This window comes from Lissotriton helveticus, chromosome 8, assembly GCF_964261635.1.
Source record: "Lissotriton helveticus chromosome 8, aLisHel1.1, whole genome shotgun sequence".
NCBI lineage: Eukaryota > Metazoa > Chordata > Amphibia > Caudata > Salamandridae > Lissotriton > Lissotriton helveticus.
The window spans coordinates 1,270,003,064-1,270,022,463 of NC_136069.1; positions in this window are offsets into that span (position 1 = coordinate 1,270,003,064).

Here is a 19,400-nt window from a genome sequence, read left to right on the forward strand (position 1 = left end):
ATATCCATTTGAAAAAATTAGTTTCACTCTCAACGCTACTGAGTAGGATATTAAAAACGAACACGAAAATAAGATTTCATAATATAGTCTAACTAAAAGCAAATTAAATTGTACATTTTTCCCTGCTCAGAGTCATACAGAAACGATCAGCAATGCATTATACTGTAATACTTAGGAGGCAATCTCTGCTTCTGCTTCATTTCTATATAAATCTTAGAAACCAATACTCATGCAAATTATGCTCTCTTACAGCTGCCTTAAGGTAGCAATCAGTTTTATTTTATCAACAAGAATTCATTTTAAAAGGTCACTGATTTAATGAAACAGTTTGAAATGTACATCGTGAACATTCTCTACTCTGAAGCAAACATGTTACTCTAAGTAGATTTCCACCAGTACAAATGGCAAGCATATGTGACAGAAATAATAAAGAATTTAAATATCTTTGCAATTTCTAGTGGAAACAGTCAGCCAAGTGGATTCTAAAAAGTTTGTTTGTGAACTGAATGTACTTGTCTATCTATCTATCTATCTATCTATCTATCTATCTATCTATCTATCTATCTATCTATCTATCTATCTATCTATCTATCTATCTATCTATCTGTCTGTCTGTCTGTCTGTCTGTCTGTCTGTCTGTCTGTCTGTCTGTCTGTCTGTCTGTCTGTCTGTCTGTCTGTCTGGCTGCCTACTGCCTCTTTGCTCGTCTTCCTGTCTGTATTTTTTCTGTCGGTATTTTTGTCTGACTCTGACTGTATTTCCATCAATTTGTTTCACATTGTCTATTTCTTTTTTTGTGTGCTGTAATTCTTTATTGGGAACAAAACCATGTTGAAGATGTACAATATGGAACAGAGTACACATCGAAATGGGCAGTGGGGGAAGAAAGGAGGAGGGGGAGGGAGGCAGGGCAGGAGGGAGGTCGCACAGTGCAAATAATGCTGACAACAACTATAAATGTTCATCTTCCATTGTCAGATGTTGGCGGTCTAACATCCCCAGTGGGGGGAGAACATGGTCAGCCATCAGCAAGAGTAGGGGGGTGCCATGGAAAGTGGGGTGGGGTGAGTGAAGAAGTAAGGAGAGAGGGTGGATGCAAAGAATGAGAAGAGTCCCATGCCACAAGCCTATTGCATCCCACGAGGAACAAGGGAGGGGAAGCCCACGTGAGCACGTGTAGGAGGGGAAAGGGATATGGCAGAGGTCCATGGTATGGGAAGGGGTCAGTGCGTGTTAGACGGAAATTGTGGGGATGTGAGAGTGAGAAAACAGAGGCAGAAAAAAGAAAAAGCAGTGAGAGTATGACACAGGTCTGGAGAGTGGAGAGAGAGATGTTAGAGAGGTAAGGGTGGGAGCTAGAAGGAATGGGGGACTGTAAAAAGGGAGGGAGGGGGAGGGAGGAAAATAGGTGTGGAGGGGGTGACATGATGAGGATGTAGAGCCAAGGACTCCCAGCAGGCCACCGAGATGGACCCTTGTGATCTACGGACATACTGACACTGTCGCTCTGGGTTTTAGGGGTGCGTTAGTGATACATTTAGGGATCATCTTTCAGAAAAGGTGCCCACGTCTGTCTGAACACCTCTGATTGATCTTGCAGGTTGTAGATTACGCGTTCATGCATTGCTGTTTGTATCATTGCCAATGTCCAGTCTTCTTGTGATGGAGGATTTGGAGACCGCCATTGGCGGAGGATACAAATTTCGGCTGTTGCCAAAGCTGTGTGAAGAAGGTGGTGCTGCGGGCCGGAGGGCTCTGATAAATTCCCTACATCATGAAGGAGGATCAAGGGGGAATGAGGGAGAGTCACAGTGTCCTGGATGCCCCCAGGATATTCCAGATGCAGTCCAAAAGGTTTATCTATTTCTGACAATGGATATCGCTCTTCCTCAGACCAAGGACCTCATTGAAAGTTGTATGAACAGGGTTGGACACTTACGACTCCTAGCAAATACCATTAAAGCCACTGAGGTATTTACCAGCTGAGGCAAATATTTCAGATTGCAAATTGTTCCAAGGGGATGAGGCATAACATGCAGAATCACTACTTAACACACCGAACTTACCACCGATGTGATTTTCCAAGCATTTTCTCATGATAGGTTTCAGCAGGCCTGACCTACTGAAATCAGTCAGGGAAAATTGCAAAGGTCAGATAATTTTCACTCAATCTGTAAATTTGACCTCTGTGCATACTCATGTTAGCACAGGAATCCGAATATAGCTCGTAATGAGAGCCTTTGCCTTACAGTCTCTTAGAGGCACGGGTAACAGGTTGTGTGCAATGGGGTCCGGTATTTATCACAAGTAATTGACATTACATCAGGGCGAGGTCTTTACCAATTGAAGTAAATCACTCCTGTTCTAAGTTTTAAACTTGGAAAGGAGGCATACTGTGCAGAATTGTTATTAAAAATGCCAAACTAAGTTTGTTTTGCCTTTTTCCAAGACCTTTGTTCCTGTAAATGTCATCAGATTTGACCTGCCGTTTTATAGCAGGAAAAACTGAGGATGTGATATTTACAATTTTCTGAAAATCCCAATCCCTGGACAAACGTCCGTTTATCATCAAACTTGTAATCAGTGTTTAAATATTTATACATGACCATATGTAAATTTGAATGTATATATCGTATATTTTATAACTAGATATGACTTACTCTTTGAGTACAAATAAAGTGTGTGCCATAACAAAACCTTTGAGAATCAGCCCCAAATTATCTCTCTGTTTGACTGTCTGTACAGCTTTGACTCTTTCTGTATCTTTATCTTTCTCTCTGCCTGCCTGCATTTCTGCCTCCGTATGTCTCCCTCTCGCTCTGTCATTCTCTATCTGTCACTCTATCTAACCTTCACAGTCTCGTTCTCTCATCCTAGACTTCATTGACTGTTGAATAGCTCATAATCAATAACCTAGTTAAATATAGCGTTCGCTGCAAAACTGGGTGCTAGCTTGGGGAGCAGTGTAACCGCAATTATATAGATGCCATTTCATGCATGAACTACCAAACTAATGTTTTAAGTCAGTTGAGCATTAACATTTTAGATATCGCTTTAATATAGTGCTAACCTTAAAATTAGCTTTCATCTTCCCTACTGAAACTTTATGTAAAATAATTGAAAAGAGACTAGAGAGACTCTAACTGCTGCCCAAATAACATGCCTCATCTACCAATAGACATTAAAGCAAATCATTATTCATTGCCACATCTCAAGAAACTAATTATCTACCATACATAGCAGAGGCTAAAAAGTCAAAAATAGAATCACTTTAATGGCTCCCAAGCATCTTATGTGAAGGCATTACAAAGCACTTCAATGTCAGCATTGCCTTTTTTATGTACCTCCTGCTGAGAATTTGGATGGCAACATGTTAGGTGCTTGTCCAGCTGTGCAACATATAGGACATATTATGCATCTGACTGATTGAGAAACAATGAGATGCTGCACCTGGTATTTACTTCATTATGTACCAATGATTGATTACTAGGAACTTGACTATTTTTTGTCAATGATATATCATTTTTCAAATTGGCAAGGGGTACCTGTATTGTCCATCGCCAATGAGGTAAGTTGGAATTCAATGCTTTGGTTTTATGTGAGTAGAAGAGAATACATCCGATTACACATTTGGACTTAGATTTGGAATTGATTATGGAGATCAGGTTTCAGTGTTAAGTGATCTTATGGATAGATAATAATGATTGATTCCAAAGCCTTGCTACTGATAGAAGATGTAGAAGCAAATTAACCCTATTATGGGAGGCGTCTTTCATTTTCTATGGCAATAGCAGCCTATTTTTGTTTTACTCTTTTTTAAAGTAAATAATTTAGGTTTCATTGGTAGGGAGACATAAGTATGCTACCACCCAAAAAGGACTCTTCAAGATGGTTCAGACCTTTTACATACTCCCACTTACAAATGTCACCATGTCAAATCCCATCGGCTTTGGAGAGGTCAATGGACCTTTTCCATTGTTTGGAGAATAAGAGCTTCCCTAAAGAAAGTCATTAAAGCATCATGGGCATTTAACATTTGCGATGAGTCAATGACGAGAAAATATGATAGTTTTAAAACCTTTATTTTATCCTCAGGTTAGAGTTTTTAATTATCTTTATTCAGGTTAGTAATTTACAGAAATTCAAAAAGTAGTTAGAAATCAACATAAAAGACATGTGTTCCAGAAAGAAACCCAATAAATTGGTTAAGGGAATGATCATAAATAAGAACCCATGAAGAATCCCATTGGAAAAGAACAGACAAAGAGGAAATTAGCTTCTCATAAAGAGTAGTTCTGTAAATCTAAGGTGAGTTTCCAAAAGTTGCAATACCAACTGTATTTAGAATAGCGAACTGTGCAGTTGCAGCAACTACAAGTTAATAAAGGCAAATCACCTCAAGAATATCTAAAAGGAATTAACTATCCAGAAAGAAGCGTCTCGGGGCAAAGGTAAATTCAGCAGCGGGACCACCGGGTGGGTAAAGGGAACAATAGGTGTGTCTGTAACTAGCTGTGAACACTCATTTTTTTACAGCTTGCTCACAAAAGTATCAACTTTGATGGCGTCTCCACCTGATGTCCAATCAGAACAGCTAACAAGGTGGTGTTGTCAGCATTACAAGGTATCTTCTTCCCATTCCCACAGTCTTCACTCTTGTCATCAGGTTGATACAGTTTTCTAGCATAATTCTTACACGAAGGAAGGTTCCTATGAGAAGCCTCTTACCTAAGGTTAAAGATGCACTGTAAGCTCATTGCACAGACAAAGACTGTCAGTAATGTGAAAGCATACATCAGGTTATTCGGAAGCAACATTTATAAAGTGTATGTCACCATTTATTCTTTACAGTTTCAGTATGTGTTTATATTCTAGTGAAATTACCTAACTAAATGGGCATGCTATTAGAATCAGCACATTTCCAAAGATGACATCAGTGCTGAGCAGTTGCACAGAATGCTTCACTATGAGCAATGGTCGAATTTAAAGTTTTGGGCCTAGTCACTGCACAGGCTAAAGTATAGTTATTTGGTGCAAAAGTTTGAAAAACACTCCTTTACAAATGAAGCATTTCTAATTACATCTTCCACTTCAACATTAGCTATAATGCAATATATTTCAGTTAATGTATTAATATTCTAACAAGAGTGAAATCACGTTTTTATTTCTAAGTCATTTTCAAAAGCAAGCATTTCAATAGCAATTAAACGTGTTCTAAAATGCACTTCTACTAGTAATTAAGTCGTTTTTCTAAAAATATGGTGATTTTTCCAAAGGACAAAAATAATTATTTTATTTTATTTATTTATATATTTTTAGATAGTGCATACAAGGCTTGAGAGCATTATAGAGCTTCACACGATACAGCATTTTGTATACAAAAACACAAAATCACGCTAATAGTTAAGGAAAATAAAATAGCCAATAAGAGCGCATTACTGTTACATCAAAGGAGTATAGGACCAGAGACTAAGCACCTTCCGGACTCAGTCAAAAGGGAGTGCATTGAAAATACAAACAGATATTCAAATGGATCAATATTCATCCGAGTCAATCCAGAGACTCATAGAGTTGGGGAAGAAAATGTTGAAGAGGAAGTCTTTGAGTTGTTTTTTTGAAAGCTTATAGAAAGCTCACAGTCCATATTTTTGCCTGAATGGAGTTCCCATATTTAGGGGCATTTCCAGAGAATGGTTGGGACAGGGTCCGTTTTTTTCTATTTAGTAATAAGAAGTGGGTGCTGCACAGTTGCCAGAAGCTACCATAACATGTTGTGAATGATTTTGTGAACTAGGCAGGCAACTTTGCACACAAATCTACCTTCAATGGGCAGCCATTTAGGTGAAGACAAGACAGGGTCAGTCACATTGGGAGGCCGCTGAGGCCATTCAAGCAGTGGCATGCAGCAAAGCCTTCATTAGTGCAAGTGGCATTTCCATAGTTCAGTGTAGATAGGACCAATGCCTGGATCACTACTTTCAGGAAGGAAGCGTTTGTTCCCACACACATTTAAGTTGGTAGTATTTACAATGTGGCATTTGTTTAATAGCCATTAAATATTAGTTCTATGTCAACTTTATTCTAGTTAATTTAGAAACTCATATATTGGTAACGTTTCTTCACATTAGCTTTTTTAATATTCACAGAGTTTAGAATAATTTTTGGTCTTCAGCGACAAATGTTCGCCTCTGGTCATGATGAACAAGCATTGGGAGCTTGTAAATTTTAATTTATGGGAGGTAAACAAATCAGCTAGGGACAGAATGTTTTTGTAATAAATGAAAGGATGCAGCCTGCTTTGGTATTTCTTCAAGGAAAACATCTGAATAAAATGTACACTCAAATGAATTGTAGTTTAAAATTCACTTTAATGGTAAAGTTGTATTTTAAGTCACTTTTCTTGAAATGTCACTTTTCAAAAATTGGCATTTTCTTGTCACAACCAACTATGTCTTTCTGCCAATATCCTGGGTCTCATGACTATGAATGGCTCTGCTATTGGGGTTTATGGTTTGCTTCCAGACGGTAACACAAAGGGGGCTTAGGTGTGGACAGGATAGGCTACACTGGCAGAATGACTGAGGAGGAGCAATACCCCACCCCACTTACAATCCAAAGGGCTTCTACCTCAAGGACATACATACCCGGTCAGTGACCATGTGGCTGAAACATGTAGACCATACTTTCACAGTTGATGTCAGGAATCATTGTTACCTCCAAGTACAGCTCTTCCTTCTTTTTTAACCTTACCCCCATTCCCAGTTACAAAATAAAATCAGGTTAGGGATATTTGAGGTAATTTTAATACACGTTTCACAGGTCCCACAAGAAATCCAGTTTAGAGGTGCTCCCCCCGTAAGGAGGTTAAGCCCAATTAGCCACATTAGGTGGCTGAGTGTTGACCCGATAAATATTGGCCCTCCAGAGCCACTCATTAGAACACTCCTTGACTTGTGGAAGTTACAGAAGAAGCGCTGCCCTGCTGCCAGAGCACTGCCTTGCTGCCTAAGAAAGAATAAACCTGCTTGTCTTCATCCCAGGCTAACCAGAGTGACTCCAATGGTCAGTTGACTGAACTCCTGTGTGACCTACGGGACACAACAAGCTTTAGGGGCCTCCCTGCAACTGCCCAACTGATCTGCTGCAACTGACCCTGTCTGGGCCTGCAACTGGACCTTTCTGAGTATTGCTGGACTCTGTTGAAGTGAGCCCCTGATCCCCAATAGGGGCCGCCCAGGACCCTTGGCTTGCATCAGAGTATACTCCTCCTGAGGAAAAGATGAAAATCCTGAAGTCCGAGCTCCTTATGACTGTGAATGGGACTGTTGATGCCAAAAATCTGCTGTCTGCGACCACCGCCAAAGTGAAGCTCTGGTGAAACCTGCTCTTCATGCTGACAATGAATGTTTGTTACGAACAGCAACGCAAGACCTCCACTTCATGCTACAGTGACAGCAGACAGCGACGACTGCCAAACTGAAGCTACACCAATGAGCATCCATGACGTTCGATTGACTCTTCAAGCTACAGCAATGACCATCTTCGATGCCCAACCTACTCTTCGTGCTACAGCGATGAATGTCCGCCACGTCCAGCCTCCTACTTACCTCCTTCAAAGCAAGCAGAACTCTTGTGCCAGACTTAGAAGGTAACTTTTCAGCATCACTAACCTGGACTTGTATCTGACCCTCGCTCCATTGCCATCCTCCTGAACTTGTGACTTTCCCTCGTTCTAGAGAGACCAGATTACTGAGAGTGGCATTTTGTGCCTTCATGCGCTGTCACTAAAAGCTTAAATACCTCCTGTTCTACTGATTGGGTTTTTGTCATTCTAGTGTCATTTTATTTACTAAAATATACTCTATTTTTTAAAATTTGTTTGGGATATTTTCTGTTGTGTTTTCACTTTATTATTGGTTGAGTGCTGCATTAATACATAATACATTGCCTCTAGGCTAAGCCTGACTGCTTTGAGCCAAGGTACTGGAGAGTCAAGCACAGGTTAATTTAGTGACTTTTTTTGGTTTACCCTGATATTGATTGTGGTTGTTGCCTGAGTGGAGCTTCCACATCCCCAACCTAATAACCCAATTTCTTACAGTAAGTGTGCACAATACATTTGACCATTTTTTTCTGATCCAAGGGAGAAAATAGGTACTACCAGGGTATCAAATAAGTTCAGCAGGATCACCATCAATTATTTGCGAAAGATGGTAGTGGGATAATCGGATTATGTACTGTAATGGGTGACGGGCTAGGAGTGCAATGTGAGAGTAATAAATTAAAAATCATGTTATGTACATGCACTTTAGGTTTTAGGGAAACATAATAGCCCTTTTCAAAATAGGGTGAACATTAAATTAAGAGATGGGACTATGAGTGTGATAAAGTGTACCTTGCATATGCACTATACACTGGGCACTTTCATAAGGGAGTGCATAAAAATAAAGGATAAAATAGTGACAACTGATTTTAGGCACTCCTCAGATACATTCATGGAGAGTTGCAAATGTCACAATCAAAGTCTGGCGCATATACGTGAACATTATTGGAGTATTGTGGATAATGCGTCTATAGGAACAAAACGTGCCATTCAAATGAATTACCTACTCTGCCTGACTGATTTTACCATCAAACTGCACAGATAAAAACAGTAATCTGTGCCACTGCAACCGCTGGAGGGGAGAAATACTGCATGGTAGGATGTATCTCTCTCTCTCTCTTTCTCTCTCGTTCTCTCTCTCTCTCTCTCTATTTCTATATTCATATGTATGTATGTATGTGCATATATACAGTAGTTATAGTTAGTACCTAGTTTCCATAGGAAAAGTGTTCTTTGTTTTGGCCATATCTTTGGCACCGTTTGATGAATCCCCACAAAATTTCCAAATTATTTTGCCAATCACTCCAGCTGCTATCCTGATAGTTTCAGGGTGATCCATCAAGTGGGGCTAAGAAAAAAAGGATCCCAAAATGCGGTTTCTCCATGCAATTTCCCATGGAGATTTTAAACATGACTTCAGCACTGCTGGCCAGATTTACACCAATTTACACCAATTTTGGCAGAAAGGTATCTCTTGGTCTACCTTTGGAAAACGTTGGAGCTGCAGGGGCCTCAAATAATTTTTGGAAAGTACTAGAAAGGGTCAGGGAAGAGGTACCCTTACCCCATGCCTGGAATAGAGGGGTATTTCAGGGACCTATTATGTGTTTAACAGATTGAAAAAAATTGTTTCCCCACATGCAATTTTCGGGAATTCGTTGGGATGCTTACCATGGGCCCCCTTGTAGCATTGTGACGGATTCACAGATATCACCAAAATTATACCAACTCACAGACCCAATGAGACACTCAAACACCTTCTCAAAGACCCACTCAGACATTAATGCACACACTCACAGACTCACACAGACACTTATGAACAAACTCACAGACCCACTGAGAAAAACATACACCCACTCAGAGACTCACTCAGACCCTAATTCACCCACTCAGACAGGCATGCACCCATTTTCAGACCCACCCAGACACTCACACCCACTCACAGATCCATTTGGACACTGATACACCCACACACAGACCCACTCAGAGACTCATACACCCACACACAGACCTACTGAAAGACTCACACATACACCCATAGCCCCACATAGACACACATGTATTCTCTCATGGACTTACTCAGAGACACATGTACCCACTCACAAACCCAGACACTCACACACATACTGACATATTTAGCCAGATACTAATGCACCCACTCACCAACCCACTCAGAGACACATTCATCCACTCACAGACCGACTTAGACATGCGTTCACTCAGAGCCACATTCACCCATTGACAGAAACACTCAGCCACTCACACACCCACTCACAGACCCGCTCAGAGACTCACATACCTACTCATAGGCCACTCAGACACTCAAACACCCACTCACAGACCCACTCAGTCACTCAAACGCCCACTCACAGACCTGCTCAGAGACTCATGTACCTACTCACAGACCTATGGAGAGACTCAAGCAAACACTCATAGACCCACTCAGTCACTCATGCACCCTCTTATAGACCCACTCAGAAATGTATGTACTCACTCACATACCCACTCACTCACACACCAACTCAGACCTGCTCAGAGACACTGTAGTGTAGTTCCTATTATCCCAATAGGCTCTGCGCATTGGAATAATACCTTCAATAGTATAGGCCTAGACCAGACGTTAACTAGGTCTACTACTGTCGATATTAGACTTAAAGTTTTGGGTTTGCCAGCTAGCTCAGAGTTCACTAGAAACTTTCTCGAATAGGCAAGGAGGAGTTGAACCTCCCTGGATAGACAAGAATGGATTTAGTTTCTGACAACCATAGAACATGACAACTTTGCTCTCCCCTAATCAAGAGTATATCTCTAGAGTCGTGTGAACAAAAGGCAATTTATTTTACTCAGTCAGTACGTGCATTCTTAGTCTCATCAGATTGTAGAGAAAAGGAAGAGACGGGCGTGTTCAATAAAAGATGTTATTTATTGATCAGTCTATTTTCTCATACAAGAGAAATGGATCAATATTATTGCAATACTTATGGTTAAGTAAAGTGCATACATTAAAAGCAGAAGTATAAAATAATACTGTAAAAACATTGATATGGTTTCTAAGCCATATGAAGGTTTAAAATGAATAAAATATATACATACACATATACATTTGACTAATCGTACTCAACTGGTGTTTCTAGCTACGCCTACCCCGTGTACCTGACCTAAGCCTAATACGTGGGCGGGAATAGAAAGTTACAGTTTAAGTTAAGTTTGTTTTGCCAAGTGACTGACTCAAGAATTCTCTGCGAGGGGTTATTCAGTTCTGTACCTGGAATCTAGGATGAATGAGGGATGGTATCTCTCGTCTCTGGTCTCGATATTCCAGGCTGCCTGCGAGGACTGCTTGGAAGCGCCGGAGCTGGATTTCTCGGCAGGAGAAAGGCAGCATCTCGTTCTCAGCGCGTCAAGAAGGCGGGGCTGCGCCAGCGGGGTCTGCTCTGCTCTGGGCTTCGGCAAGTCTGGCTGCTCCGATCTCGTCACCACCGCGTGTGTTTGCATAGGGCAATATCGGTAATATTTATACCTTTAAGGTGCCGAGATTGACGTAAGGATGGACATAGATACGTCAATAAGGATGTCATACGACTTGGTCGTTAGCACATTCTTTTGCTGAAGTTCTCGGTGAAATCAAAACAATGGCTGCAGGGTTTTTCCCAGGTTGTCATAGGTTTGATTTGTTTTGAGAACTCCGTATGCCTTATCAGGGGCTGGAGGAATATCGCTTGTCTAATTAGATGGCAAGCGTTATGACCTAATCAGATAACAGGTTCCTGTGCCGTAGTGTGGCTTAATCAGATAACGGTTTCTGCATCATGGGGGTTTTCTGCCTCATGGGATGGCTGCTAGTTAACTTGTTAACCAGAATAGGGTCAGGAATAGGGGGATCGATACAGAACCTATAGGAATACATCACACCCACTCCACGCTAACTATGGACATATTTACTAATCTATGCATAGTAAAACATACTATAGAGTATTGTGTATACCTTACCACCCCAAAATACATAAATGCATTTTGAAATTTTCAAATATACGGAAAAAATGCAGTCATATGTATTGTATGCACTCAAGCTGTAGAATAATGCTAAAGTAATCACGCATATCTATACATTATTGCTATTTGGTATATGAGAATTTACACATGAAATGGCTCTTAATACAGAAGAAAGGTTCGAGACCATTTCATCACAGAATATAATAATAATGAACATCCTTGCGGGCAGCTAATGTCAATAAAGCATCTAAAAATAGAAATATTAGTTCTCCAAGAATAGTTTCTTACTTTAAGCAGAAGATAAGTGTCCCGAAAAATATGCAAAAATATTTTGGGGCTGCTGAAAAAATTGCTGTTCGTGAACTGGAGGGAAAATTGTTCATGTGACTTTATTATTAAAGTTGAAGGCCAAATTCAGGGAACGCCGTGTGCGAGCTCGCTCAAAAGTCTCTATTTCTGCTCTGGTGAGAACATCATATCATTTAGGCTTTTGAAAAAGCTGTCAACAGCTTCCTGGGAGAGTTCCACTAACTCGGAAAAAGGTTTGACCATGCATTCGTGCGCATGATTGTCTCCATTGACGTTCTGATTTGGATTGCTGACAGAAGGTCGTACCTGATCGATGCTGCTTTCACCTTGAACTTCACTACCCCTTAATCGTAGTGGTGAAGCTTCCACGAATGCCGTCATCTGGATTGGTAGCCGTTGAGGGCAGCACAAAGCATGAGCCTTTGTTGGACTCAACAATGTTACTGCATCCATTGGCGCATCCGATTGTAGCGTCAGACAGGTGTCTAACACGCATTCTTCTCCGCATAGCAGGCACCTTAATACAGGTAAAACACATCGTTGCCACATTGGTCGAAATGATAGAAACCAAGTCATGTTCAGGTCTCTAAGCCAGGATAGTCCCAGGATTTTTGTGACATGGTTTGCCATAACGAAATATAAGGACTAGGAATAGGATTCCTGCAATCAGTCCTAAAATGAGGGGAAGTCCGCCAAAAATCGAATGGACGAAATCTGGAACAATACCCAGTATGGCTTTGAATGGTTGTTAATGCCATCGAAAATACTGTCCTAAATACCTTTGAGACTCCACTGGTATCAGAAATATTTAAGATTTCATTCAGGATTTCTGCGAAATGTATGGGGGAATTAGTTGATAACAATGAATGTATCTCTGCAGTCGTCCTTGCGACTTGGAGATCATACGTTTCTTTTGATGACGTGAGCCTGGTCGGCGTCTGAAGAAGCACTGTTTTCATTCTGCTTAAAGTATCTATTCGAATAGAAGTAATTTTCAAGTTGGGCCATGCCCTTGCCTCCCTGTCTGGAAAGGAGCTGGGGAACAATAAGCGTCCACAGCACTTGACCTTCGCAGTCGTAGTTACGAGATAAGGAGTCCCGGGCATAAGACTACAACATCTGCGGTCCACAATTAGAATGTAACTCCCATTATAGAGTCTTTGAAAGAATGGTTCTATCTCTGTAGCAGGTGCGCCTAGCTGGTGACATGAAAGGTTATTTGAGTTCCCTTCACGGGCTCCATGCAAACTAATTCCATTACACAGAAGTGTACCGCTTAGTGACATCGCACAATTATTGCCACTAAGAAACACTTTCTGTCCTTTATTACTGACACATGCATGTGAATAGGGCAAGTTCCATGTTGTTTTAATGTACCCTTTTCCCAATTTTTCGTACATGCCAGCCTGTATATATTTTTGGCAGTATTGAAACCTGAAGGTTGATATTGGAATATTAATTATCCCATGTATTATCCATTCACTGACAGGTCGTTCTGACATCGTCACTGGTAATCTCTCAAGTTTCTCAATGCTCAGGATTGTATAATCAGCACCCTTCTGTGCCATACTGATTTGTTTATCAGTAAGGTTAAAGATATTGAATAGTGACGTTGTGTTGATTAAACGCCAAGGCACATAGCCTGAACGCAGATTTTGTAGCGTCCAGCCAAGCTGTACAATAGAACGCAATTGGGACTGACCGTGTTGTAACAACAGTAAGTCCTGCGATATTATGTCGATTGCTGAAGACACAATGCTGTCCAGAGAAAAAATTCTGGAGGACAGAGTCATTAACCCATTGTCCACTACAGAAAGTGATTTTTCCAAATTAATACGGTCAATTTCCCGTATTCTCTCTGCTGTCTCAATTTGAGTAACCTTCCAGGCCTCGTTGTATGCTGCATATACAGAGGCTGCTATGAAACGCTTTTGACGCTGTTTGCGTGGTCCCATAATGAAATCACGCAAGTCAGCACCATCAGTAAGTAAAGTTAGGTGTTGCTTAATTTCTGCCAGTGTGGAAGTTTGTAGCCATTGAAGGCATAATTTGCCCACACTGTAGGTGGTTATTATCCCTGGGTGTTGTCTTTGAGGATATCTAGGGTCTGGCCTGGTCATTTTGAACCCCTGTGTTTTGTTCAGGAATCTGTCTTGACAGTTATTAGTATCTGTGGGCCAGATCAACCACTTTTTCCAATCTGGATGTGTTCTGTTTTGGTTTAATACATAATTTACGTCTATCTCTTCATCTGTAGAGCTATTGCTGTTCTTTGTTGGTTTTGGAATAGACGGTTTATTTAAGTCTTTGATTTTGGCTAGGCCAAGACAGGTGGTTTGTTGAACAGTGTCATTTAAAAATATAATTTGTTCTGGGATCATGCAGGCTCTAAACAAAGATTCTATACCCTGTACTTGCCAATCTTTTGTACCCCAAACACTTTTTACTTCAACATTTTTGTCCCAATAATCAAAACCAAAAGTATTCATTTGTTCAAAAAATGAGTCTGAATATATCAATTTCGTGTTTGTTATCATGGTCTTTGTCCCTGTCTTATTTGACAATTTGAAATAAAATGTTTCAGCATTACTTATGTTAAAACCTGAAAAATATGAATATTTGTCGTAAACGGTTCTTGAGCTTCCTTTTGGAGGGGTTGCACAATGTTCCCATTGATTATAATTTAAAACATTTCTAGGTTTTGCAGATCTATGTAAAAAATGGTTACCATAGTGGTTGTAGCAATACATACTATCATAATTTGTAGAACCCTGCAAATAATCATGTTTGGTAAATTTAGCAGACATTACTAAGTCAGACATCATGTTATTTATACTTTCGAAGTCCCAATCATCAGCAAATGAGCTTGGTTTTACAAAGTCACTCAATGAGATCTTAATTTGGTGTGGATATTTCAGGATTTCAACCGGACCATAGATTTCGTAGTCAGTGTTGTCCCATGCTACCCCACCCGGTATAGGATTGGCTGTGAAGTTGACTGAAGAAAGTTCTCTTTTCTCGACGAGCGAAGATGTGTGTGGTTTGAGGATCAAGTTGATTTTCTGACTTGCTGTGTTCATTTTAGCATATTTTCCCTCAATGAAGCGTCCCAAAGTTAGTACCATGATGAGCCAAAGTATGAGGATAAATGCACCAAAACCCACCCAAAATTCAAGCCATGGAGAAATCAGATATGTTTCTTTCAGTTGTTTCAAAAGTTCTTTAGCTTTATCTTTAAAGGTTTTTGATGATGGCTGTGTCTTTGATTCACTGAAGCCTTCAGAGGAATCATCGAAGTTTATGAAGTAGCCGGATGCAGTTCTGTCAATTGTTCCAATTGCTTCAGGATTAATGTTCCTTGCATTATCATTTGGTACTTCATTATAGATTGGTGTGTCTCTGCTAAATGTTTTTATTTGGGTTTTCAGAGGTTTAAGTTCCATTGCATTGTTGCATAGTCCTTGTTGTTCTTCTGTAGGCGTTTCGAATGTGATTAGCCTCTTTGTTAGGACCTCTGTACTGGTAGCAAACCTTGGTGTTCTGCTCCTTATTGGGAGTCCACTTGGCCTACTATTTGTTATCGGCCACATGATTGTGGTTTTACCAGGTCGATGGATACAACTCGGTTCTCCTTTTTACCAGCAAGCGGCGGTAGTACAACTGATCTTGTCCCGTTGACAGACAAGACAGGAACTGCTTTTCTGTAAGAAGGCCCAAATTCCTTCTTTACCGCGATCTTTTCTCTGACTAGATCCCCGACTTTTGGAATCCAGACAGGTCTTGCTGGGACAGGTGGTGGTTCTTCAGTGGTTGTTGGCTGCTGTTTCAACTTTATGTTGCTCAGGTCTTTTCTTGTTTCATTTAAGTCCTGCAAAATAGCCAAATGGTCTTTGATATCAAAGCTTTTTTCCTTCACCACTGAAGTCTGACTGTCAAGGTCAGAGATTAACATCCTAGTTCCAAATAATAGTTCGTACGGACTGAATCCCTTCAGAGAATTTCTTGGCAAGTTATTTAGACTACGTTGGACACTTATTAGATGTTTGACCCACCCAGCTCCCGAACATAATATCCTTTCCGTTATAGATTGCTTTATGCCTTGGTTTTTTCTTTACACCATCCCGTATCCCTCACGAAGGAAGTGAGAAGATTCCCGCTGTGCTATGCTCATTTGGCCATGTTTCCCATCAGGCTGGAGGGCTAGAGTGAAAACAATGGTCAAACGTAGCATGCTCTTAGCGTATATGCCATTTAGACTCGCAAATCTTGTATAACAGTCCAGACGTCAGCCGAGTGCTGGTGATCTACATTATAAGTGGAAACTAGCCTGTATATGTTAATCGCAAGCCTTCCTTTTTACTGTTGATTTTTTCTGGAGTGAAACGACACGGTATTACACCGTTTCTCTCACCACTGTGATTCCTGTTGCAGTTTGGGCAGTTTTTTACAAACATGGTATGATGCAGGCTCATGCCTGGCCACCAGTACCTTGATTGTAATTCTTCCAGAGAATCTTTTAGTTTGAGGTGTCTGAGACCCTCGCCCATATGTGCGTCTGCAATTAACAAGTTTCTCCTGTCCATGTTTGGAATCACTCTATCCCCCACTCCAGGGATTCGAGCAAAAGGGACGGAGTTTGCATCGATTATGTATGTATAATTGAGTGGATAGTTGATCGGTAGCGCTGAGCAGTCGCCTTTTGATGACGTTTTCACTGCCAGCACTGTTTCACCGTCAATATGCTTCACTGTACGCTTTTTTCGAAATACGGAAGCCGATTTAGTTGCTACCGCTGTGGCTGTCTCAGCCAATGAATTCCCTGCAACGTGAACGCCATCACGCTGATGACTCAGTGAGTGTGTCACGTGAGTCTTTGGTAGTTCTTTTTGTAAAAGAGCTATTTGTTCCCAAAGCAGTTTCTGCTTTATTGTTGCATCTGTGTCATCTTTGTAACCGTTTTGAATCCATGTCTGCAAATCGTTGTTATATGATTTGACGCAGTAATATGAATCGGACACTATAAGTGTCGGGAATTCGCGATCTGCATTATCTAGCGCCATTTTCAATGCCATTATTTCAGTCTGTTGTTCTGAATTAGTTTCTACTGAGTGTGTTTTTGTTAATAGAGGTCTTAGTTTACCTCCGCGCCACACTTCTTTTGTAATCTCACATGTGGGGTTGTATGCTTGTTCTCCCCAAACGGAGGGTTGAGCATGTCCGTCTGTATAGATTACACAAGCGTAGTGTCGTAAGGGCAGAATGTCGATTGGCAGAGGGAATGTTCTTTCATATTCTAAATTTTCCATTTCTTCTAGTTCTGGATCAAAGTAATAGTATACTTTGTCCGTTGTAATTGAATTAACCCATTGTATCATTCCGGATTCAATGTTGTTGTTGGTAAATTACACGGTGTTGTTAGTGTCTCAAAGGCTGATTCTGCTGTTCTGACTGTGATATGTCTACCGTCAGCTTTATCTTTTTCTCTAGCTATTGCGGTTTGAACTGCATGAACAATGTTTTCTTTAATACTGAACTTCTTTTCAGTTTCTGTGTACAAGTGTGATTTGAATGCAATTGGTACCTTTTCTCCCTCATTAGAGGTCAGGTATGTGAATCCGCATCTTCCTGGGATGACTCGAATCACAAGATTGCGTGTGTTATCACGTGTTTCTAATTTTGTTTTAATTAGCATGTCTGTTTGTAAGGATCTCAGAATTTCTGTGTGTATTTGAGTCCAATTGGTTCTTTTAAAATCCGGTTTTATTAGATCATAAAGGGGTTTGACCCTTTCTGCGTAATTTGCAATGTATGTTCTTCCGAAATTTAGGAAGCCTAGAATTGACTGTAGGTTTTTTAGTGTTCTAGGTGCTTGGAGTACGGCACATTTCTCTAGAAAATTGTCAGCCAGGCTTTTGCCTTCACTTGATAACTCGTATCCTAAGAACAGGACTGTCAGATGGGCAATTCTGGATTTTTTAAAGTTGAATTTGTAACCCTCTGCTGCGAACCCAAGTATTATGGTGTTCACTCTCTTCAAGTGAGTCTCCAAGTCATCATCTGTTAAGTATATGTCGTTGACATAAGATAATGCTTCGTCATCATATGTTTGTAGTAATTCTGTTACTCTCGCTGAGAATACTCCCGGGCTGTTCTTGTACCCCTGGGCTAACCGACAGAATTGTTTTTGAGTGCCATTTATTGAGAACGCAGACAAATATCTGCTCTCTGGTGCTATGTTTTGACAAAAGAATCCATTAGAGATGTCTAATGTTGTTTTGTATTTTTTGCGCACTATGTTATTCATTAGTGCAGCACTATGCGAGTTTTGTACTGCAAAAGTTTTGCAACATGAGTTAAGGTGTCGGTAATCCAAAACTAGACGATATGAATTGTCTGGTTTGGAGACCGGAAACAAAGGGTTGTTCATTTGTGAGGTGCACGTTTCAATCACCCCCTGGTATTCTAGCTGATCTAGGATTTCTTTTACCTGTTTTTTAGCTTCTTGCTTAATTGGGTACTGTCTTTGTGCAGTAGGTTGTGATTTTAACTGGATTTTGTGAGGAGGAGAGTCCTCATCCCATCCTACGTGATTTTTATATAAAGCAGGAGCTAGAGCTACTGCCCACTTTCTAGCAAGTGTGTATTTTTTATGAATTGGGATATGATTTGAGAAGGCAGGCATAATTATTTCTTCGCCATGAGGGCAATCCCTGACAAACTCTGGTGGCCAGTCTTTTTCAGCTAGAAGGATGTCATAGCCCTTGGAGAGATTATCCCAAAATAGTCCCCTTATTTTTCTAGTCTTATCCCCCTCTATACGTAATGTTATTTCATATATTTTGTGAGGTTTGCTAACTCTGGTGTCTGCAGTTTCCACTTGAAGATATTCATTCGTGTCCACTGTCTCCAGATGATTCATAAGGACTTTGCGAGCTATGCTCACTTCTGCTGCGCTGTCTAGCATTGTCTGAGCCCATTCTCCGTTTTTCAGTTGTGTCCTCAGTATTCTCGGCATTGTTAACTATTTTAATGCTGGCTACCTTCTTTTTTGGAAATTGTAATTTCTTTTTTAGCTGAGCAGGTTCCTTGTCTTTGGACTTGGCGTGCTCTTCTCTTTGTTCTGATCGTCCTCTTCTTTCCGATTTCTGCGAGGAAGTCTGAAAAGATTGAGAGGGACGTGTATCAATGTCTTGATATCTATCAGGCTTCTTTAGATTATCCCTATTTCTAAGGTTATATCTTTTCCCAGAGGGGTCACTCTGGGGTGACCTGTGTCTTTGGTTCGGAGATTTTTCTCTTTGCCTAGGAGACCTTCCTCTGGACTGGAATTTCTTTTCTTTAGGATTGGATTGTTTGTTTCCATCCCAGCTCTTTTTTTGTGATGTTAAATTATTATTAAAAAATATTTTTTCAGGACTTTCAATCAGTTGTGGTTTTACTGGTATCCCACCTAAACTATCCCTACCTAGTTCCTCATAGGATTTTTCTATGATTC